The sequence below is a fragment of the Arachis hypogaea genome, chromosome 18 (assembly GCF_003086295.3).
Source record: "Arachis hypogaea cultivar Tifrunner chromosome 18, arahy.Tifrunner.gnm2.J5K5, whole genome shotgun sequence".
In the NCBI taxonomy this organism is placed as follows: domain Eukaryota; kingdom Viridiplantae; phylum Streptophyta; class Magnoliopsida; order Fabales; family Fabaceae; genus Arachis; species Arachis hypogaea.
This window is the reverse complement of record NC_092053.1, coordinates 115,933,060-115,958,678: the sequence shown is the minus strand read 5'-3', so window position 1 is coordinate 115,958,678 and position 25,619 is coordinate 115,933,060. Positions and strand designations below refer to the sequence as shown.

At 33.9% G+C, this 25,619-nt stretch overlaps 1 long non-coding RNA gene across 1 annotated transcript; it reads right to left on the bottom strand.

The window, feature by feature from the left end:
* Positions 1–1,381: 1,381 nt before the first annotated feature.
* Positions 1,382–2,175, bottom strand: LOC112773009 (uncharacterized). The gene is made up of 2 exons (XR_003187756.3): positions 1,858–2,175; positions 1,382–1,770 (listed from the first exon to the last, which is right to left on the bottom strand). It is a non-coding gene; the product is annotated as an uncharacterized lncRNA (long non-coding RNA).
* Between the last annotated feature and the right edge of the window lie 23,444 nt (positions 2,176–25,619).

The window sequence follows — 25,619 nt, the reverse complement described above, 5'->3', positions numbered from 1 at the left end:
TTGGGGTTTACCTGGGTCCTTCTTTTTTGTTAACAGATTAAAAAAAACCATCAAAATATTTTGGTCCAACAACAAAAAACGGGCCACAAGGCTTGGGCCCCTAATCAGCAAAAACTGATTACTAGTTTTAACACCTAATTACCCCATCTAACCAAAGACCTTCCCTCACGTGCTCCCATCAGCTTTTCCTGCAACTCCTGTTAAGGCCTGATCACCTTGTCCCCTCCATATACCACATGTCATCGCCACAGCCTGCCACCCATTATCTACACATATAGATACTATCTTGGTGTCTATACCGAAGACTTTGCCTAACATAAAATATGTATAATAGAATAATATTTCAATAAATATAGTTAATGACAAAGAAATAATATGATAGAGTTTTTCTAGAAAATAACTTAATAATAATATTATTATTGATTAAAATCATTACTAATAATATTAATTAGATGATAACGTTAATGGAGGTTATTGAACGAAGAGAGCAAATAGAAATAAATAAGTTTAAAAATTTATAAAAATTACAACTAAAAAAAAACTTGTGATAATAAGAGTTAACTACCAATTAGCAATTAGGTATTTAAAAGATTTAGACATTGAAAAAAAAAAATACTAAAAAATATTATCGAAAAAAAATTCTTGCATTACATTAAAATTTGACAATTAGGCGTATAACTTTGCCAGAGCTCATACTTTGTCAGAACCCATTTTCGTTGAGTATAATGTGGTAGTGGCCATAGAAATTGGATAATTTGACTACCTTTAAAGATACATTACTGATATGATATTTTGAATTAATTTAATTAGAGTTTATTTTCAATGTCCAGATCATTAATTTAGATAGTCCAATTTCGATGATTATTTTAGTATTATGCTCATCTAAAATGAGATTCATAAGTTGTGGGCACACTTGAAAAATTTTAAAATTATTTAGGAATATTTTTTTTTATCAATAACATCTTTTAAGAATTATTTTGTCAGTGCTTAAATTTTTCGAAACTCGAATTAGTATTTAACTCGAGATAATAAATTAATAGATGAAATGATAATCTATAATTGTAAACAAATATGTGGATCAATTTTTATATAGATAAGATAGATAAACAAATATGATGGATGGATCAATCATTAAGCTCTTTGTTCACATTTTGTAAAAATTAAAGATCAATATTGTTATAATATAACAAGTCATATTTATGGAGGTTTTAAATATTTATATCATCATAAATTTTTATTCATATAAGAGGAACATGATTTAGCCAAAAAGTAATAGCTTAAATGGCATAGTTTTTCCATACTCAATTAAGAAGTTGTAGATTCGAGTCTCCATATCTTTCAGTAAAAAAAAAAAGAGGGACATGATCTACACTATACGAACTTTTAATCCAAGAGAGGATTTTATAAAAAATTATTCCGAGATAATATATATATTCAAAACTAGCTGGAAAGGCAAGCCTCAATTTTCACTCACGACATTCAACAAACACGTTGTGGGCACTCTTTTATCACGCATGGTTTGAAGTTCTGAACAACAACAATAAAGATGACAAACCTCTCTAGCATTCAATATCATAAGTCATAACCCAAAAAGTAAAAAAGAAACAAAACAATAAGCCAATCATGTTTTATCATCAGGAAAATCAGCTTCAGTTTGGGGAGGCAACGTATCCATTATGATTTGAGGGGGATCATGATGTTTTTGTTGTTCGGCATTCATGAGCGCGTCCATGTCCCTTATTGTTGTCCTCAACGCATTGCCAACTAATACTGCCAAAGAAAAAATGGTCATAATGTATTAGATTCTTCGAAATTGAGGGCACCGAATAAAAGAAGAAAGAAAGAGAGGCGAATTACCAGCAGCAGTTCCAAAGGTCCAGAGCCATAAGATCTTCAAGCCAGGGCTCTTCTCTTTGGGCATGATGAATTCCAGCTACCAATTTAGTGTGGACAAGAAGAACCGAGGGAAGAGATCAAATTAAACGATGTGTTCCCTTCGGTGGTGGAGGTGGCTGTGAGTTAGCTATTGCGGCGTTTACAGTCGGCCAAGGATTCCGCCTCTTTAAAAAAGAGAGGGTCACATATAGGACAGTAAAAATGGCTTAAACCCGTCGGACCATCTAAAATAGTTAAAATAATTAGATCTCATTCATCTCTTATTTTAAAACACTTTTTTTTTTCATAAAAATTTCAAAAATTTATCTCCTATCGCATTTTAGATCACAAAACAAAAAATATAAACAAACCATATATTTCTATTGTTGGGCCAAAACAAATAACAAATAAAGTTTATCAAGCTTTTAAACCTATAATGAGCAAGGATATATTTAGTTTTGATTTTAAGATTAATTTATATTTTAAAAACAATTTTTATGGTGTTTAAAGTTAAATGGTAGAATGTAAAAGAGATAAAGTTTAAAAGATAATACATAATAATATATATTGGTTTAATTGAGATTTGTTTACATCCAATCATAACTAATAATTGAGATATTTTTAAATTTTTTTAAGTTAAATATTGACTCAGATTTTATGAATATAAGAACCTTAAATATTCTTTTTTCAAATATTTTTAAGCTGAGCATTGATTTAAATCACTAAATAATCTAAGAACTTTAGATATTATTATTTCAACTATTCTCAAACTAGGCTGGATCACTTCTAAGTCAAGGTATAATAAATACAGAAGTTTTGAGGCTGGATCATTCAGCGATCCTTATCACTAAATTTTATTTTTTCTCGCATTCTTTTCTTGATAATCCCTTTATAGTGCACAAGAACAAAAAAATTATCTTCACTAACAATTGTGAGTGTCACTTTGATGAAAGTTTAATGTTCTGAATGTATTTATATAGGTTAGTAACCCATAGCTAAATCGAATCTATTCTTAATATATAAAAGTAGGTACATAGGTTTACCCACATTGCTTCTAAGTTATTTCTCTTTTTCTACTAACGCCATGTCAGCACCAACGCTTACTTGGCAAAATTTTAGAATCCACCACTCAAATCTTGCCAAATCAACTTTTATTTTCACATAAAAAAAATACAAAAAATAACTAAAAAACACAATAAAAACCAACAAATTAACTTTTTTCAAATCAATCTTTATTTCTAAAACAACAAAAACACAAATTAACATTTACCCCAACAAAAAGCTCTCAAAACCAAAGAGCTTAATTATTACCTTTTTCAAACCCTCACCCTCTTACCACCTCTCTGTACTAAGATCCTATTTCCTCCATCCTTTTTCGGTCTCATCCTATTTTTTCCATCCTCTTCCGGTCCCATGAGCTATTGTTTTTTCCACAATTTACATTTACGTGTTCCTCTTTTTCAAATTGTTATTCCACATGTGCAGTATTACTTCCACAATTTACTTGGAATGGATTATCATTCTTTGACCATGTCTTATTCTTTTTGTTGTAGAAGGATTTGCAGTGGTAATGACAAACCGAAAGAGTTAATACCCAAAATTGCTAGATGAAAATTAAAACAAAAAACTCTTATCTATTATTATTCAATTGAAACATCAAGTACTAATTAAATGCAATAAACATATATTAAAAGTGTCATAATAATAATAATAATTATAAAAAATTTCAGTTACAAATATTCAAATTCTACAACTTATACTCTTACTACTCTTCATTTCTTAATCTCTTATATTAATTGTCAAAAATTTCTTAAATTTAATATAACATTTTTATATGTTTTTCATTCTCATTTATTTATTTTTTTCATTATTTACAAAAAAAACCCGACAAAGTGTAGCCATTAATGCAAATCGAAAAATGAAAAAAAAAAAGTAATTTTGTATAACTCTAATATAAATAACTTATGTCTTTTTTAAAAATAAATAAATTTAAAATCTATTTATAATATGTTCTCTAAAATTTTTTAATATAACATTTATTAAAATATACTATATAATATAAATAATCTACCTCTCCGCGCATTGTGCGGGTCTCACTCTAGTTAATAGAATTCAATTTATAATATTGATTTAGGGTCTTGGTGAGAGTGACTAAGAGGCACCATTTTAAAACTAATTATATATCACATTTTTCGTTCCTCCAATATTTAATTTGAATAGAAATAATTAAAAAAATGAAACGTTGAATAACATTTTCTCTCCTATTTGTTACTATTATTTCATTAAATTCTCGATCTTCTTAAAAGATTTATTACCAATTATTAGCCTATAAACTACTACCAATATTTTTTCCATTAAAGAGTTACAGAAGAACTATTTCAATATCATCATTATCATTCTAATCATTCATATAAACATAGCACGAATTCACGATTCAGTAGCACACACCCACAACAAAATAATTCATATAAAAGACTAATGTCCAAATACACACATAACATCACTAAAACCACACAATTCAACAAAATATAAAAAAAATTAATAATACATATATATAACTCCATAACCATGACAATTAGAACCCATAACTAAACACTAATGAACCTGTGAATTCAAATAGCAAACAGGAACTGAAGAACATAACATAATAACATCAATGGGAAAGGCTCCATCTTGATCTTGCCAACGCTAAAACGAGCATCAAAACCAGGAGGAGCATCATAATTATTATTATGATGGACTTGATCTTCCACGTTCACCTGCAAAGCAGATCCTCCTCCTCTTCCTCCTCCAAAATTCTTGATATGTTGTTGCTGATGTTCAAGGACGGTTCTTTTTTTGATTTTACGCATCATTTTGGCCATTTGTCTCTTCATTCTCTCAGCCTTACTCTCAAGCTTGTAGTGAGAACTTAAATGAGCTGCAAACTTTTGTGATGTTCGAACACTGCCATACACTTTGAATATGTGTACGGCCTATTTTTCTTGTAAGGAAGGCTCTGGATTCTTCTATCCTCACCGTCGTTAACAATAACATCATCAATTACCTTCTTTTGATTATTATTATCTGGATCAACGTGATGACGGTGCTGCTGATTGATGTTATTTCTGATTGGTTCGTTGTTACTGTTATCATTGTGATTAACTATTCTTATTCCTCTTCCTACTCCTCCTTGTGGCTTTAACACTACTTTCTCAAAGAAATTTTTATAACCAGAAGACCCATCAATTGTTTTAAAGAGAAAATCATGATCATACCTTTTGAGATTTTGTTGCGTCCAAATCAGATTGTCCTTCGTTGGACTTGCATGTTCAACTTGATGAGTTTTCAACATATCTTTTGCTGCATGATCACTCATACTTGCACCTTTGGATGACGACGATGATGCACGATGAATGAAACTGGGATTCACATCATCATTATTACCATATCCATTTGTTTTCTTCTCTTTCAACTTTTGATGCAGGTCAAGTTAGTTAATCTCACTCATTGGTTCACTATTATTACTACCATTGATTGTTAATAGGTAATGCGGATCACTGATAGTGGTGGTAGTGTTATCACAAGAAAAATTGGGTGAAGAAAGAGGTGAAAGGGTAACGTTAAAGCTCTTAATAGCACCACCATCACCAATTCAATTTTCATGGCTGGGGCTATAAGAGTCACGAGATTTGGGCATGATTGCTGGAGAAAAAAAACTGAAATTTAGGGTGAAAGCAAATGGTATCAAGGGAAATGTGCATTGCACCAAGTTAAATACTGAAAGCCCTTTTATAACACTAGGATATTATTTTATTAAATATAAACTATGTTCACACAGATTCTTTTATAGTTATTTTGAGTTTAATTTTGATACGCGTAAAATGTTTTACCCAGAAAGTCACTCATATTGATTTTTTTAATAATTATTCATATGATCATTGTGAAAGGTTGTTCTGTTGTCGACGTGAAGTTACGTAAGTAGATTCACTTGTAAAACAGTTTTAGCCTAACAATAACACTCTACTATACAGAACTTTATTTGTATTTCTAAAAACAATTTCTATGGTGTTTAAACTTGAATGGCAGAATATAAAAGAGATAAAGCTTAAAAGATAGTACATTACAATATATATTGGTTAAATTGAGATTTGTTTTCATCCGGTCATCAATAATAATTGAGATATTCTTAAATTTTTTAGAGCTAAATATTGATTCAGATTTTATGAATATAAGAACCTTAAATATTCTTTCTTCAAATATTTTTTAAGCTGAGCATTGACTTAAATCACTAAATAATGTAAGAACCTCAGATATTATTATCTCAACTATTTGCAAGCTAGGCTAGATCACTTCTAGGTCAAGGTATAATGAATATAGAGGTTTCGAGTATAATATATGCATACAAGGCATAGTGAATACACTTAGCGGATCCTTATCACTAAATTTTATTTTTTTCTCGTGTTCTTTTCTTAATCATCCTTTTTTAGAGCACAAGAACTAAAAAACTTTCTTCACTAGCAATTGTGAGTGTCACTTTGATGAAGGTTTAATGTTCTGCATGTATTTATATAGGTTAGTAACCCATGGCTAAATCGAATTAATAGAATTCAATTTATAATATTGACTTAGGGTCATGGTGAGAATGACTAAGAGGCATAGTTGTCAGAACCGAACCGGTAATCGAACCAGTGAGGTTATTGGGTCATTGAATTACTGGTTCAACCGGTGGATCACTGGTCGAACTGGTTAACCTGGTATAATTAAATAATTATATAAAATTTAATTATTTTTTTATTATAAGTACTTTTATTTTGTTTTTATAAAAATAATTATCATTTTCAAATTTTAATACTTTATTAATTAGTTTATTTATTGTATTATTATAGTATTATAGGTGAAACTCACATACAGTTGTTTTCGTGTGAAGTTGATATTTAAAAACCGTTAGATGATTTGACAAGTTTGACTAAATATCATCTAACAATTTTCAACTATTAACCTCATATGAAAAGAACTGCATGTGAGTCTTTACCTATTATTATATACTACAAGTATTTATTGAAAAAATAAATTGTGATTAATAAATTTTTTTGTTATCTTTTTAATTTGTATATATTTAATAAAATTTATATTTAAATAAAATATAATTGATTTTAAAATGAGTGACGTTAAAATTAAAATAAATTGAATATAAGTAAAATAAAATATTATTATATATATTATAATTTTTATGTATATATATATATATATATATATATATATATATATATATATATATATATATATATATATATATATATATATATATATATATATATATATATATATATATATATATAAGCATTCTAGCTCAGTGGTATGATCATCCTTCTTGTATCCTTGGGGGTAAGGGTTCAAATCCCATGTGAAGGATTTTGAATTTTTTTTCAAAAATCACAAGCTTGACAGTTGACGGCACTGGAGCATATGGAGCACGATAGACTTGCAGAAAGCTGGAGCGTCGTAGATTCGCCTTCAACTGAGCGGTTCAGTCTGATCTAGTTCTCTCCGGGTTTGATCGGTTTGTGGCGGTTCTCTACCTTAAGCGGTTTTAATCTTAGACCGGACCGGTGTTGGATTCGGTTTGTCGATTTCTTGTCAAACCGGCTGGTCCGGTCCGATTTTAATAACTATGCTAAGAGGCACCGTTTTAAAAACTAATTATATATCACATTTTTCGTTCATCCAATATTGAATTTGAATGGAAATAATTAAGAAAAAAAGTAAATATTGAATAACATTCTCACTCCTATCTATTAATATTATCTCATTAAATTCTTGATCTTTTTAAAAGTTTTATTTCCATTTATTAGCCTATAAACTACTATTAATATTTTTGCCATTAAAAAGTTACAGAAGAACAATTTCAATATCATCATTATCATTCTAATCATTATTATAAACATAGCTCGAATCCACGATTCAGTAGCACACACCCACAACAAAATAATTCATATAAAATACCAATGTCCAAATATACACATAACATCACTAAAACCCAACAATTCAACAAAATATAACATAATTAATAATACATATATATAACTCCATAACCATGACAATTAGAACCCATAACTAAACACTAATGAACTTGTGAATTCAAATAGCAAACAGGAACAGAAGAACATAACATAATAACATCTCTGGTAAAGGCTCAATCTTGATCTTGCCAACGGATGAACGAACATCAAAACCAGGAGGTGATGGTGTTTCTAATTGGTTCTTTGTTACTAATTTTTCTTGTAAGGAAGGCTCTGGATTCTTTCATCCTCACCATCGTTAACAATAACATCGTTAATTACCTTCTGTTGATTATTATTATCTGGATCATCGTGGTGATGGTGCTGTTGATTGATGTTTCTAATTGGTTCGTTGTTACTGTTATCATTGTGATTAACTATTCTTATTCCTCTTCCTACTCTTCCTTGTGGCTTCAACACTACTTTCTCAAAGAATTTGTCATAACCAGAAGACCCATCATTTGTTTTAAAGAGAAAATTATGATAATACCTTTTGAGATTTTGTTGCGTCCAAAATAGACTCTCATTCATTGGACATGCATGTTCAACTTGATGAGTTTTCAACATCTCTTTTGCTGCATGATCACTCATACTTGCACCTCTGGATGATGACGATGATGCACGATGAATGAAACTGGGATTCACATAATCATTATTACCATATCCATTTGTTTTCTTCTCTTTCAACTTTTGATTCAGGTTAAGTTGGTTAATCTCACTCATTGGTTCACTATTATTACTACCATTAATTGTTAATGAGTAATGCTGATCACTGATGGTGGTGGTAGTATCATCAGAAGCAGAATTGTGTGAAGAAAGAGGTCAAAGGGTAACGTTAAAGCTCTTAATAGCACCACCATCACCAATGCAATTTTCATGGTTGAGGCTATAAGACTCACGAGATTTGGGCATGATAGCTGGAGAAAAAAATTGAAATTCAGGGTGAAAGCAAATGGTATTTATTAGGGAAAGGTGCATTGCACCAAGTTAAGTACTGAAAGCCCTTTTATAACACTAGAATATTATTTTCTTAAATATAAACAATGTTCACACAGATTCTTTTATATTTATTTTGAGTTTAATTTTTGATACACATAAAATGTTTTACACAAACACTACAAGAAAAAGCAATATTTGTAACAAAAAAAATTGTTACAAAAAAGAAGAATTTTGAAATAAAAGGAATTTGTAACAAAAAAAGGCCGATGCAGTATGTCCCGTTTCAAAAAGTTTTTATAACAAAAAATGGAACTGTTACAATTCAAAGTAATATTTTGTAACAAATTTCTCTGATACAAAATATCAAAAGTCATTATAAAAGAGATAACAAATTTTGATATTCAAAATATTTTTGGTGACAATATATTTTTTCCTATCATAAAATTTTGTTACAAAAGATAACTTGATTTTGTAACATTTTTTTTCTTTAGTTACAAAAGCAAAATATTTATTTTGTAACAGTTTTTTTTAATACAAATTGCATGCATAATTATGAAATTAATTTTTTAATTAACTGATATATTAACTACTTTACTAAGCAAGTCAACATTTATATACTATGTAAAAACATACATAATTCAAACATGCTTCATTTAACTAAAATTGTTTTAAAACAAAATAACATTAGTGAGTACATTGATTAGTTCTACAAGTTATATTTCTTGCACAAGTTTAACCAAAAGTTACAAGTCTAACATAGATTAGTATATCTATGAATCAAAATATTTTGAGCCCTTAAAGTAGCATGTTGTCACTATTTTACCACTCCTGTAAATAAGAAAAAAAACAACACAAAAAATTTGAAACAAGATATAACACCAATTATAATTTTTTTTCATTAACTTTTATCCAAAATGTTTAGAAAAATTTTGGCAGAATCTCCCCTAAAACTTGGATATTTCCACCGTCTACGGTTTTGTCAAAAACAACCAATTCACTACTTATTTCTCAGCCAATACACAACCAAATTTATCAAACCAAATAATAGGACATTTGTCATTTCTCAACTATGACACAAGTAAAATGTGATAAATAAATTCATATACAAATTAAACTATACTAATAATATATGAATAATCTAGGAATATGTATTAAAACCATAAGCAATTTTAGGAGTACCTTTAATTGTCTAGTTTCTTTCATTGTCAAAGCGCGCTATGAAAGAGTTCACAATGGCTTGTTGAGCTTCCAATTGAGCTTTCACTCGAGCTAATTCCTCCTCTTGCCGTGTTTGTTGCTCTTCAAGTTTTTCTTTGAGCACATCTATTTCCTTTGTTAGCTCCTCACGGTCTTGCATTGCCTCTTCCAATTAATTTTGACAGATTATTAATTACAACAAATTTTAATTACCAGATCATGATTAAAGAGCAAACAAAGGAGTTCAATGAAAAACCAAGTTAATCATGCTGCAATTCTGTTATTTGGACCGACTAAAAATGTGATGAAGTATGTGTAAACTTACATGGAATCTGGCTGTCCCGAAGTAGAACAAGTCCTTTGTAATTATACAACCTAATCCAAATCCTTAACAAATTTGAAGCCATTAAAATATAATAGATGGTTACTAAGTAATGAAATGATAGATCCCAACTAAGAGCAAAGAAAAGTATGTATACCCTCCGACATCCTCAGCCTTAATGAACTTGGGTAATCCATCTGACAAACCTCTCGCAAAGTCAGGTTGGGTTTGCACACGAACTTTGACAGCTTCCATGGGGCACAGTGCAATATCAGCAATGACTTCAGCAGAGGCTGATCCTGCTAGAAATATGAAGGTTTTATACTTGGCTGCATTCTCTGGGCTTACAAGATCTGAGTAGTATTTCTTGAAGAATTCATAGAATCTAAACTTGCATGCTCCCTGAGCACTGTACCCAACCAGTGTTGGGACCCAACACCTGAAGAACCCTCTCATTCCTTGCTCCTTCATTAGAACTCCGAATCCTGATGATATGTTTTTGTACTTTACTCGGTCAATCTGAAATACATGTTAACTACTCGTAAAAATACATTGAATAATTCTCTAAGAAAAGAAAGCAAAAATCAGAATAAAAAACAAAAATTACTAAAAAAATATAAAAAGAAATAGAAACAAAAATAATAGAACACAGAAAAAAAAAAGAATCAAAATCACTACAAAAGAAAGCAAAAACTAGAATCAAAATAATAGAATACAGAAACAAAAATTAGAATCAAATTTCAACTCTCCAAATAAGCTAAAATAAGATTATCAAATATATTACACACTAATATTTTCAACCACAACATTAGCAGAATCAACTAACAATATAGGGTTCAATATTTCAGCTAAGATTATCAACTAACGACATAGTTAACAATACTCAAATAAACTGCACTTACCTTCAGCAGACGAACGAAGCACGGCTGAACCAGGCTACAAGAGACAGAGCACGATGCAAACTTCAGTAGAGAAGCAGAGCTGACGGTGACCACAAACAACAACGACGACCACCACCACGAAGACCCCTGCGACGATGACCACAGGGCGATGGCGCACACGACGGAACGAAGACCAATGAAGACCACGACGCCATCGCACACGACACGACGGCGGAGGAGACGGTGATTGCAGAGGACATGACGACGAGGCAGACGTTTCCCGGGGGCAACGTCGGTGCTTCTTCTTCCCGCAGCAGCTCCATTTTGCTTCACAGAGTAGACGACGCATAGATGAGAGTTGAGAGTGAGACTCAGAGTGAGGGGTGGGGGCTTAGGGTTTTTTTACAGCTTTACTCTTTTACTTTTTACACTTTTGCTTTTAGTATCTTAGTTTTTTTTCGTTGTATATTTAATTATTGTTATTTATATTTATAATTTAATAAAATTTTTTAATTTTCACAAATTAATTTTTAGTTAACTTTAAAAATCTGATTATTAATTAAAATTATATATTAATTTTCTAAAAGAATATAAAATAATATTTACAATTTTTAAAAATCAATGAATATGTAAAAAATAATATGTAAAATATATTTTAAAAAAATTATATAAACAATTTTTTTTTAATTTTTGAAACAAAATAAAATTATTTTAAAAAATTATATAAACAATTTTTTTACTCTTAAAGTATTGTTAAAATTTTGAAAAAATAAATTGTTATAAAATATACTTTTATTTTGTGACAAAAAAATAACTTGTTACAAACAATGTTGAATTTTGTGACAAATTAATTTTTTGTTACAAAATAATTAGAATTTTTGAAACAAAAAGATATTTTGTTACAAAATAATTGGAGCTTTTGAAACAAAAAATATTTTGTTACAAAATATTTCGAATTTTTGCAACTACTTTACTTTTTGTTATAAAATATTATAATATTTTGTAGCAAAACACCAGCTCGTTACAAAAACTAACATAATTTGTAACAAAAAAATAGATTGTTACAAAATATTATTCTTTTGTAAAAATCACCAATTATTATTACAAAAAAACAATTTTTTCCAACAATTTTAAATTTGATACAAAATTTTTGTTACAAATGTTCCATTTTCTTGTAGTGAGAAAGTCACTCATATTGGTTTTTTTAATGATTATTGTAAAACCCGGTTAATTAATGGCTAATTAACCCATAAATTAAAATATATTCTAGAAAGTGAGAAATGAGGTTTTTATGGTTTAATATGATAGAGAAAATTAAAACGAGAATTTTGACACCAATTTTAAAGAAATCGGCCCAAGATTGGGTCGAACGGGCCAAACTGGACCAACCGGACCCAAGTTGGGCCCAAGCCCAGCCAAGCCTCATTAATATTGAGAGCTCAGCTCTCTCTCTCTCTCTTCCAAAAACAAATACACACGCTGAACACAAAGGGAAAAGGGGGAAGGATTAAAACCCTTGTTCCAAAATCACTTCCAACTTTCATTGATCAAAACTTTTGATCCGGAGGTCCGATCGATGTACCGTTTGTAGCCACACGACCGTGGCGTCGAGCTCTACAAGACCCATACAAGTATTCTTAAGGTAAGCCACATTTTCTTCCACGAATCCTCAGCCCTCATTTTTGAAATTTTAGTGGGTAAAGTGTTGAGATTTTTTAGTTTAGATATTGTAGGCTCAAATTAACTTGAAGGGAAGGCTTGTTCTTGCTTCCTTGAACTTTGGGTAAGGTAAGAGATCTCAAACCCTAGTAAAAATGTTGAATTTAAGGTATTGGGTATTGAGTTATTGTGTTTTGGTATGATATTGTGGCTTAGGCATTATATAAATGTGTATTAGAGCTTAATTGGTGGTTTTGGAGAGCTTGGAAAAGAGCTTTGTGCTTGGAAATATGATTTTGGGAGCTTTGGGATGTTGAGAGTTGAGGGAAGAGTGAAAATTGAAGTGCTCCGAATGGAACAGGAATCGGTCAAGGTATGATTTCGGTTTCCTATATCTAAAATGTAACGTGGTTGTGAAAACGTAGGCTAGTGATAGGGTTTTGGAATGTTGATGTAGTTGTTGGATAAATTGGATTGAGTTAGATATGTATGAATGATGGTGGAAATGTTTGTGAGTGGTTGTAATGGTTGGTAAAGCATGTAATGTTGTATGTGATATGGATTAATATGTTTGATTGATGATAGGGTGGAGGCCCTTGCCTGAATATATATATATATATATATATATATATATATATATATATATATATATATATATATATATATGGTGATTGATGAATTGAATATTTGTTTGGAGATTGAAATATGAAATGTTGATTATGATGTGAGATTTGTTAAATTGAGATTTGGTTAAATATGATGGAATCGGTGGGTTGATGATTGAATGAGGGTTTGGAAGTGATTGATGCTGGAAGGGTGAGTTTTGACTGGTTTTACATGAGAATTGGAAGTGCATGTTTTAAAATTTGGGAGTTTATGAGTTTTGGTAAAAATAGAATTTTGATGAACTTCAATGGATCATATCTTGAGCTATTATTTTCGGAATTTGATGATTTTCATATCAATTAAAAGATAATTTCATAAGCTTTAAAATGGTTTAAATTTGGTTGAAATCTGAACTTTGTGGAAGAAGATATGATCGTTGGAAGTTTGGGCCAAAAATCTGAATTCTGCAGATTCTACAGAATTTGTGATTTCTGGTTTGTGTGCGCACGCACACCCCGTGGGTTTTTGGACCTGTGCGCACGCACAAGTGCACAGACTTGTGCGTACGCACACACGGGGGAAAGGCTACTGATGGGAGCGTTAGCACGCCCTGTGCGCGCACACAATCAAGAAGGTTTTGCGAGCTGTGCGTACGCACAATTTGGGAATGACATGCTGTTGATGGCACTAGCACACCTTGTGCGCACACTCAACATTGAAAGTTTTACTTTTTGTGCGTATGCATAGCCCTGTGCGTACGCACACTTCTAAAAATATTTCTGGGCGTGCGCACGCACACCCCTGTGCGTACGCACGCGACCCTGTTCTTTTCTAAAGCTTTTGTTTTCAAGTCTTTCACATTCCCAACAAGCTTGCGACCTTCCGAGATGCTGTTTCATACTTATAAACCCCCGTTTTCATCTTTTAAATCTTAATTAATGTAAAATGCCTAGTGATTGAGAGGAAGCTAGGGAAGGGGGTAACTTGTGGATGAAGAGAGGGGAATATTATGATGAGTTATGATTAATAATGATGATATGAGTTGTGGAGGAGGGTGGTGGAGTGCTGAGTATGATATGAGCCGAGAGGGCTGAATGTATTATGAGCCGAATGGCTGTGTGTGATGATGGTTATGGCTGGTCATGAATTATGATTTGTAAGCCGGATGGTTGAGATGAATGTTAATGTATGACTGTAATTGAATGCATATATGTTGAATTATTGATTATTGTGATTATTGCACTCTACCTATCTGAGATACGAGTTTTCCTGGGTGAAAGCAGTGGCTAGCCACCACATGCTCCAGGTAGAGACTCGATACTCTGCTGACCCTATGTCGTAAGTGTGGCCGAACACTGTGAAAGTTCTGGATGAGCTTGCCCCCGTGAATATACACCATTGAGGGTGTTGGATATGAATTATGATTTATGTTGAGAATAACTCGAGTTGGGGATGCACGACAGAGGGCTAGTTCAATGATTAGCTACCAGGACTTGTCGGGTTGGCTTTATAACCGACAGATGAGACTCATCAGCCACTAGGACAGGCATGCATCATTATATGTGATTTGCTTGGAATGCTTAATTGGTTGCATAATTACTTGCTAAGTGCCTAATTGTCTTACTTGCTTCCTACTTGTGCATTCCTTTGCTTGATATAATTGTGCTTGCATATTGAATCACTGTTGGCGGTTGGGAGGTTTGAAGGATTTGGAAAAGGGATATTTAGTTAGATTGAAGATCCTTAAGTTAGTTGCCTACTTTTACATTTCTTATGGTTTAGTTATAATTATACGCTTTGATTATATCTGGAAGTTCTAGGATTGCCTTCGGCTTTCCCAAGACATTACATGTTAGATATTTGGGCACTGTTACCATGTTGAGAACCTCTGGTTCTCACCCATGCGAATTTTGTGGTTTTCAGATGCAGGACGTGAGGCTCCTCGCTGAGGCATGCTGGAGACTTCTATTTTGGCAAAGATCCTTAGCTCTCGAGACTTTATTTTGATTTTATGTATTTTGCTTAGACACTTATATTCTCCACTGTTTATATATACATACTGTATTAACTCCTCTTAGTGGTTATTTTGGAGAAACAGGTTCTGTATATTGTCTTTTGGGTTACATTTTGGGTAGTTCCCTTATATATGTATATATACTTATATGCTCGGATCGGTTACCTTCGCAAACCGAGTCTCGAGCCTTGATATTTGTATTGTTGGCACTCTTTTGTATGTCTTCTCGCATTAGCTATCTCATATCTGTTTTGTTTACGTTATCGATCGGAGTGTTGCACTTTTCGGTTACCAGTTTTGATTTACTCCCTTTTTCTTCAAAGGCTCCTAGTTACAAACCCTTTTATACTACTATACGTACTAAATTTTATTTTTAGAAGTCGTAATACCTCGCCACCTCTATTTTATGACTTAAGTATAAGACTCTGTGTGGTAGAGTGTTACAATTATTCATATGATCATTGTGAAAGGTAGTTCTTTTGTCGACGTGAAGTTACGTAAGTAGATTCACTTGTAAAACTGTTTTAGCCTAACTATAACACTCTACTATACAGAGCTTTATTTGTATTTCTAAAAACAATTTCTATGGTGTTTAAACTTGAATGGTAGAATGTAAAAGAGATAAAGTTTAAAAGATAATACATAATAATATATATTGGTTAAATTGAGATTTGTTTACATCCAGTCATCAATAATAATTGAGATATTCTTAAATTTTTTAAAGCTAAATATTGACTCAGATTTTATTAATATAAGAACCTTAAATATTCTTTCTTCAAATATTTTTAAGCTGAGCATTGACTTAAATCCCTAAATAATCTAAGAACCTCTGATATTATTATCTCAACTATTCTCAAGCTAAGCTAGATCACTTCTAGGTCAAGGTATAATGAATACAGAGGTTTGGAGTATAAGATATGCATACAAGGTATAGTGAATACACTCAGTGGATCCTTATCACTAAATTTTATTTTTTCTCGCATTTTTTCTTAATCATCCCTTTTTAGTGCACAAGAGCTAAAAAACTATCTTCACTAGTAATTGTGAGTGTCACTTTGATGAAGGTTTAATATTCTGTGTAACACTCTACCACACAGAGCTTTACGCTTAAGCCGTAAAATAGAGGTGGTGTGGTATTACGACCTCTAAAATAAAATATATACATATAATAGCAGAAAGAATATAATAAACTAGGAGCCTTGAAAAACATGTGAAACAAAATTGTGAAAATAAAAGCGCAACGCTCAGGAAACGGGATTACTTGCGTGCTAAGAAACCTAAAGATCATAGGTATAAATAAACAGAAAGTTAGATTATAGAGTCAAGGATACAGAATAATTGGCTCCTAACTCAGCTTACGAAGCCAAGGTAGGCTGGAGAATATTTACATACATATATACATCTCCCATCAACCCAAAATACAAAGGTAAAAACATTAACTCTGCTTAAACCTCTAAAAGGAACAAAGTAAACAAGTTATTTGGAGTGAAAGCTAAGTACATATATACATAAACTAACAATAAAAGATCTTAGGAACCACTCCGCTTCAGAAGTCCAAACGCCTAGCGAGGTGCCTCTCAACCTAGATCTGAAAAGGGTTAAGTACTGAAATCGTCCCTAAGGTCTGGGGTCAAAATCAAAATCGTCCTCGACCTTTTTTCGTTATTAAAATCATCCTCAACGTTCAAAAACGCTTTAAAATCATCTTTTTTACCAATTTTATTTTTTTATTACCAAACTACCCTTCATTAAAAAAATTATAAAATAAAATAAATATAAAATAAATAAAAAAGAAAGGGATAGACACAGAGAAGGGGGTGGGGAGAGAAAGAAAAGGGGGGGGGAGGGAAGGAGATCGCCGCACCGCACCACCACCACCTTCTTCTTCTTCTTCTTCTTCTTCTTTGCCGCCACCACCGGTCTTCATTACCGCCGCTACTCTTCGCTGCCGCCGCCGCTCTTCGCTACCACCGCCGCTCTGCTCCTCGGGGAAAGGGGGAAGGGAACGCGAAGGGAGAAGAGGGGGGGAGGGGGTTTCGGGAAGAAGAGGGGGAAAGGGAAGGGTCCTCGCCGCCGCCACCGGTCTTCACGGACACTGCCACTCTTCGCTGCCGCCGCCACCGCTGCTCCTCGCCGATTTCTGGTTTCTTGTGGTTTATGGTTTCTTGTGGTTTATGGTTTCTGGTTTTTTGTAGTTTCTTGTGGTTTCTTCTTCTTGTGGTTTCTTCTGGTTTCTGGTTTCTTGTTTATGTTGTACTTCTTTTTTTAATTTTTAAATTTATGTTGTTGCTAATTTTGGATCTAAAATTATAGTCGATGATTGCTGAATTGTTTAATTTAAAATTTTTTTGATTTGATTTTGATTGTTGCTGTTGGTGTTGCTGGATTGTTGGTGGTTATGGTGTAGCGATGGTGATGGTGATGATAATGCAGAGGGTTGATGATAATACAGAGGATGATTGCTGAATTGTTTAATTTAAAATTTTTGTTGATTTGATTTTGATTGTTGCTGTTGGTGTTGCTGAATTGTTGGTGGTTATGGTGTAGCGATGGTGATGGTGATGGTGATGATAATGCAGAGGGTTGATGATAATACAGAGGGTAGTGGTGAAGGGGGAGAGACTTTTTAATTTTTAAGGGCAAAATTGTCCAAAAAATTTTATTTATGGACAAAAGGACGATTTTATAACGTTTTATAACGTTGGGGATGATTTTAATAACAAAAAAAGGTCGGGGACGATTTTGATTTTCAACCCAGACCTTAGGGACGATTTCAGTACTTAACCCATCTGAAAAAGAACAACATAGTATGGGGTGAGAACCGGAGGTTCTCAGCATGGTAAAGGTGCCACGCACATAATATATAAGGTCGTGGGAATGTCAGAGGCAATCCTAGAACACCGACACTCAGGTTATAAAGCTTAAAAGTATTAAACAGAAACCATAAAAAGGGGTAGGTATCTAGGGAAAATCTAAACTCAGCTTAACTTAATCTTAACCTTAACCTGACCACCTTTCCTCCGTTCCTCCGTCTACAGTAAGTTTGCACAGACAGACAAATAGATAATTGCAAGCACAGGTAGGAGACAAGTAGTGCAAGTAACAAATATAGCAATTAACAAAAGATATACAGTTAGGCACTCCCAAATAATGCATAGCAAACAAACAAACATAATGCACATGAAGTATGCCTATCCTATGGCTGATGAGGCTCATCTGTCAGTTATCAAGCCAACCCGATAAGTCTGAAACCCTTGGACTGTCCCTCATCGCGTATTCCCATGAGTCTATGCATAGCTTTTTCTCATTTCATTCATAATTCATACATTCATACATTCATATATAACTTACTCAATGGGGGATATCCATTCCCGGGAATTTATACATGCCCGGTCACCCTTATGACGTAGAGTCAACAGAGTATCGAGTCTCAACCTGGAACACGTGGTGGCAAGCCACAGTTCTGTACTCAGGGAAACTCGTATCTCAGATAACATTAAATTCATAAGCTATATAAGTATTCATAATCATTCATATTCATTCCATACTCAATCATCATAGCCATGTCATCATCAACTCCTCATGCATTCACATCATTCTCATATGATTCATCATATTTACCCTTTACTTCACCTCCAAGTTACCTCAATTTCCTAACTCCATCTCATTACCAAGCTTCCTAATCAAGTTTAGAACTAACAATATGAAAATAGAGGTTTAGGAGGTCAAATTGGCTTTGAAAACACAAAATAATGATTTGCTGAAAACAGGGGTGTGCGTACACATACACATGTGTGCGTACGCACAGGTCTCTTTTTAGGCCAAGACGCGTACACATTCCCTATATACGCGTACGCATGGGAGTCTCGCGTACGCAAGCATCCCATGTCACGCTACGCGTGGACATGCATCCTGGCCCATTACGTGTACACATGTACTTTTTCGCGTACGTATGGGGAGGAGGCAGTGGGGACAGTCCGCGAATAGGGTATATGTGTGCGCAAAATTTCCATGCCACTCGTATGCGTGGGCCACGCGTACGCGTGGGCGTACGTTTTTCAAAAAATTTACATAAGTTTAAAAAAAGCGGCAGAATTCCAACTTTTTGACCCCAACTTCTGATGCGCATAACTTTTCCGTTTTAAATCATTTTTCTTCTGTTCTTTAAACAGCGTAAACTTCACGGACCCAATTTTCATATAAAATAAGTTTGAAATCATTTGGAGATCCGGAAGCCAAGTTATGGGCCGTCGAGTTTCGGCCAAAAAAATAAATTTCTCAAAATGTCAAAAACCTCTATTTTCAATAAAACTCAACTTACCACCTTTATATCCATCGATACAACATATCTACATCAATACCACAACAATCTTCTCATCCTTACCATTCCTCAATTCACCCATATCGTGCATCAACATCTCAAATAATAAACAAGATGAACATATCCCCATTCATTACATATATACAACACGTATCAATATCAACTCATCATTAAACTCCTATCCAACTAGTAGTAAGCTCACAATATATTAATTAACACTTATCCAACAAGCACCAAATCTACATCACAATTCTCATCAAAGTCACTAAGCATTAAATATACTCATACATTCCAACCAATCCTATAGTCACCTAGCCTAAGTTTTCACAGAAGATTATATATTAAATACGCCAAACCTAAACCATACCTTGGCCGATTTCCACGTTTTGTCCAAGGCAACCCACAAGGTAAGAAGCAAGTCCTCTCACCACAATTCTAGCTCTAACACCAACCCAGGCTTCCACCAATCACTAATGTCCACAATTCAAGCTCCGATTACATATACACAAACCTAATTCACATGTACATAATACATATACACCCAAATCCAATATCTAACATACTGAATCAAGAAATTGACTAGAGTTGATGATCCTCACCTTTTTTAAGTGTCACACAAGCAAGAGTGAATGTTTTTCTCAAGTTAATTTGAGCCTAAACATTAAGACATTGAATTTCAATAACCAAAGCCCCAAATTTTAAAAAATTCAAGAGAATGAGAGGCTGGGATGAGAGGTAAGACTTACCTATGAAATTATTCTGGTAGAATCGTAAAGCTCAACGTGGTGGACGCGTGGCTACAAACGATGCGGTGATCAGAGCTCGGATTGGGAAGATATGGTAGTTAGAAGTGGAGGTTAGGGTTTGATTTCTTTTCTTTTCTCCCCCTTGGCTGTTTCAGGTTGTGCTGAATGGGGAAGAAGAAGAGTGTTCTCTTCTTTTGATGAATGGGCTGGCTTGTTGGGCTTGGGCCCATTTTTGGGCCCGGTTTAATCAATTTGGCCCGTTCGGCCCAATCTTGGGCCAAATTCTTTGAAATTAGTGTCAAAATTTTCATTTTAATGAGCTCTATCCTAATTTAATATAATATTCATATTTTTAATCCCCTTTATTAAAATTTAATTTATTGACTAATTGTTTACTAATTTAGCGGGGTTTACATCCTACCCACCTAATTAAGAATTTTGCCCTCAAAATTCAGATTCAGTTATCTGAAAGAGGTGTGGGTAGTACTTTCACGTATCTGATTCGAGTTTCCAAGTGTTTTTCCCCAATTCTAGCTCTACTCCTAGCATCCTCTACTAACATAACTTCTCCTCTACATAGCTGCTTGGCAATGGTATCTTATTATTTATTCTAACCGAGGTTACTTGAAGCGTTAGATCCTTCCTTAGTTGGACTGATTCAAGTTCTAATATGTGATTGACATCAGAAGTGTACTCCTAAAACTGAGACGTGAAATACATCATACCAGTTCTATAGGGATAGAGTTACTCGATATGCCACTAGCTTAATTCTCTTTAAAATCCAAAATAGTCCGTCCGTGCCATTAATTCAAGTCCTAAAACACTTTGGTTTCAATCCCTTAGTCTTGACTCACTCATTAATTCCAGCTTGTTAAAGTAACCTTCTCGAATACAGGACTTCCTTCTTCAGGTTTGTATAACTCTTTTGTCGGTTTTTGTAGCAAGAATCTTAACTCGAATTTGCATAGTCTTTCTCCGTTGTCTCGGCTATCAAATTCAGGAACTAAAACATTCGATGTTTCAGTTTCCGATTAATATAGTGGGGTTTAACTTTCTGTGAAGTCTCACCTTCTCTCTGATGTATAGTCTCGCTGATATCCCCAATAAGTAGTTTGCTTCGATGGATGAAATGGGCTTGGTCACTTGATTCACGATTACCTAACAGCATCACCTTTTGTCTTAGACCTCGGCAATCTATTACGAAATTGATGGCTACTCTTCCTCGCTTTTAGCGTAGAATCTTCAATGGTCACATCATTCCGAATGGCTTCTGGTGGTCACTCTCTTCTTCCTCATGCGTCAAGCACGCCCTCACAGGTATCGTCACTTTGTTCTTCATTTCTGACCGCTCAAAATATCTTCTTGGATTCGTGGTACGTTTTAGTAATTCCAGGGTAAATTCAAAAATCCTTTCTTGTGAGCTTCGGACAATAGTTTCTCATCTCAACTTCCGATTTCGACACAAAATTCTCTTTTGGTATCTTCTTGATTCAATAAGCTTCCAATATCCTTAGTAGTCCCTTGTCATGATTATTGCGCTCTCTAAGTTCTCGACCTTATGATCTCTTGTAATTTTTTAATTGATTCAATTTGACACCTGCATTCACTTTCTCAACTTAAGACCTTGACTTACTTAACAGTGCTTTTTCTTTGGTCATCTAAGCAGTACTCAGAGATTTCCTGCTCAGGTGTTTGCCCCTACTTCATGATGTTGTGTTCGTGCATATCCTAAACCCCTTTGATAATGCATCGCAATAATTCAAAGTAGTTAATTAAGTTCGGGTATCATGACTACTGGCACAAAGGTATTCTTCTCTCAGGATTTGAAAGCTCTCTTCACATTCAGGCATCTATACAAATAGTGTATTCTAGCGTGTTAACTTACCAATAGGCATTACGGTTGGCAAGAATTCATAACTCTAAAATTCCTCTTAATCGAACACTTACATGCTTCATCTTCCACGTTCAAAAGTCTTGCTCTAAGGGATCAACGTCTCGATGGTTACAGCTAAGATTCATACGCGACACTAATATGGGCTCGAATTGATTCTCAGAAAGACTTTAAACTCGAAAGATGAATGAACAATACAAACGGTGTTCGCGAGAAATCAAAAAGAAAATCTTGTATACGGTCAACAGAGTTGTACCAAAATAATAAAATGCACAAAAAGGGGAATCTAAGTGCATCTTAGGAAAAGAGTTCAAATCAAGGACCTTTGGTAGAAAGAATAGAGCGTATAGAGTCAAAGAAGTCTCAGCTGATTTTGAAGAATACGGTTTGCGAATAAGAACAACTCTACTTACAGCGAACTCCCAAGAATAAAGGATTATGTAGTTGTATTAGAACAAGTTCAGGCTTATTTCAAAAGAGACAAGCATTGTGCGGGTAAGGAATAGGATTTGAAGAACGATGAATCTGACTTTTCAAGAAGGAATTTAAGATAGAGTTTTCAAGGTAAGCTGTAAAGAAGGATTAGATTAAGTCCTGAAGATTAGTTGGCGCACCCTCACTCTCGCGTGGAGCTTCCTGTTGCTGTCTTTCCTCTTTACCTAACATATCCAATACCTCCCACAGGGAAACATTAGGCCGAATAGCTTTCTTTTCTACTACTTCCTTCAACTGCCTCCTAATTCCTGTTGATTATCACGGTGTCTTCTATCATGGTGCAATCGAAGTTAATCTAGCTTCTGGCACTAAATCTATCGCAACTCACTCTCTCTGAGACGGTAATTCTGGTATGCTTTCAAAAATTGTCTCGGAAGTTCTCGCGTATAGGGATTTGGTCTCACCTTCACTCGCCCCTTAAACATTCAGCAATTAAAAGTTGAGTCCGTCCCATTTCTCATCCTTGCGGCTCACTGTCACTGGGTTTTGAACAATAACTTTGCGTAGCTCTCAATAGTTTTGGTTCTTTAGATATAATCCAATCCGCTTCTGCTACATCACTTTGATTCTTATCCTTCAAGAGCCTAGCCACTCCTCTAAGTTAACTAAATATCACTCTGTTTCAACAACTAATAGTCTTTGACTAATCATTGACTTGGACTTCACGATTATCAAAACTTGTCATGCGTCACGAATGAATATTACATAGTAATGGTATGCAAGGAAGTTAGAAATTCAACTGCTAGTTTGCAATTACCTCGAGTCTGAAAATCAGATTCGGTTGCATCTTGGCCTTCTTTATGTGGACAATAAGACATATGCCCTGGTCTCCTGCACTTGTAACATACGTCTAGTCCGGCCCTGCATGGTCTGTTTGGATGATACTTTGTGCATCTCGAGCACTTCAAATCTTCCGGTCGAGTACTTGCCTATTCTTCTGAATCCTGTCCCTGATGGTTGTCGTTTCTTCGATCATTGTTCCGTGATGACAAGTCATCTTATGCTAGTTTTACAAGCATTTTTCACTTGTTTCATTAGGTTTTATGCACTTTCTTGCACAATAAATAAGTGATTGGAGTGGATTTTCATGATTTTTTTAATTAATCAAACATCATTTATTTTACACAAAATCATAAGGTTTATGCTAGAATTAATTAATTTTATGAATGATGCGAAGACCTTGTAATTTTGGTGAGACTTTGATTGGTTGTTTGGTTGCTTGAAGGTGAAGAAATGAAGAAATGAAGAAAGGAAGAATCAGGGAAGCGTTGCGTTTAGAATAGGAACGCCACGCTCAAAGAACAAACAGCTAGCGTTCACTTTGGAAGTGAGCTCCAGGTTTACTTTCTTAACTTTTTCGGGGAAATCAAGCTTGGAAGCAAAGGTCTCGTGCCATCCGTACACTAAGTAGCACTCAAAATTTGAACGTAGAGCTCACTAAGGCAGCGCTCCAAGAGAAGGAATTGAAAGCATCGAAGAGCATGGTTGGCGTTCATAAAATGAGCGTGGCGCTCACTAAGTCACCTTTTTCATGACTTTCAAGCCTTGGGGAGGAAGCTCGTGCCAAACGCTCAAAGAAGCAAAAAGTAGCGCTCAAAATTGGAGCGTAGCGTTCACTAAAGGAGCATCAAGGAAGGCACGCACCAAGGGCAGCCCTCAAATAGTGAGCGAAGCACTTATTAAGGCATAAGAGAGGAAAATTGCGCATCAAAGAAGCCACGCATGTATAGTATAGCGCTCAATAAGTGAACTTAGCGTTCACTAAGGGAGCGCTAGAGAAGGACATGTGCACGTGAGGGGAGCACCAATGAAGTGAACGTAGCGTTCACAAAGTGAACTGAGCGCTCTACTGGGAGCTTAACCAAGCCACCCCTGACCCACTCATTCAAGGCCAAACCAAAAAGCCCACTTCAATTGCTTAATGACTAAAAATAGAAAGTGTATAAATAGGAGCAATTTTGATTGGAGAAGAGGCTAGACTACTTCACATTTTTTTCTTTTACTTTCTTTTTCTCTTGTAATTTTCTTTGGAGAATTTGGGGAATTGGGGATTAGATCTAAGTTTTCTTTCTGTTTGTTCTTTCTTCTGCAACTTCTATTTCCTGTTTTGGGTTTTGAACTCAGATTGAAGAACTCCACTGAAATTCTTCATCTGAGAATCATCTTTTACTTTTCTTTTTTATAGTTCTAAGAATTGGAAATTGGATCTAAATTTTCTTTTCTGTTTTCATTTAAATTCTTCTGTGATTTCTTTTTTCCTGTTTTGACAAGAGAACAATTGAGCTTTAGATTTTCTTTCTGATTTTGTTACTTTGCTGGAATTGTCAATTTCTTCTTAGGATTTCATAATTGATCTAAGTTTTCTTGCTGTCTTGTTTCTTCAAGAAATTTTTCATTTCTGTTTTGCTACTGAGATCCTGATCTGAATCTCTTCATCTCATAGTTCTCTGATTTACTTCAATTTACATTTTCCAGCTAAGTTTTGATTCCCAACACCCCAATCCCTTTACTATTCATGCAATTTAAGTTTTTCAGCAGTTTAGATTCAGCAATTTACATTACTTGCACTTTAAGTTTCAGTCATTTACTTTTCTTGCAATTTAAGTTTCATCTCTTTTAATTTCTTGCACTT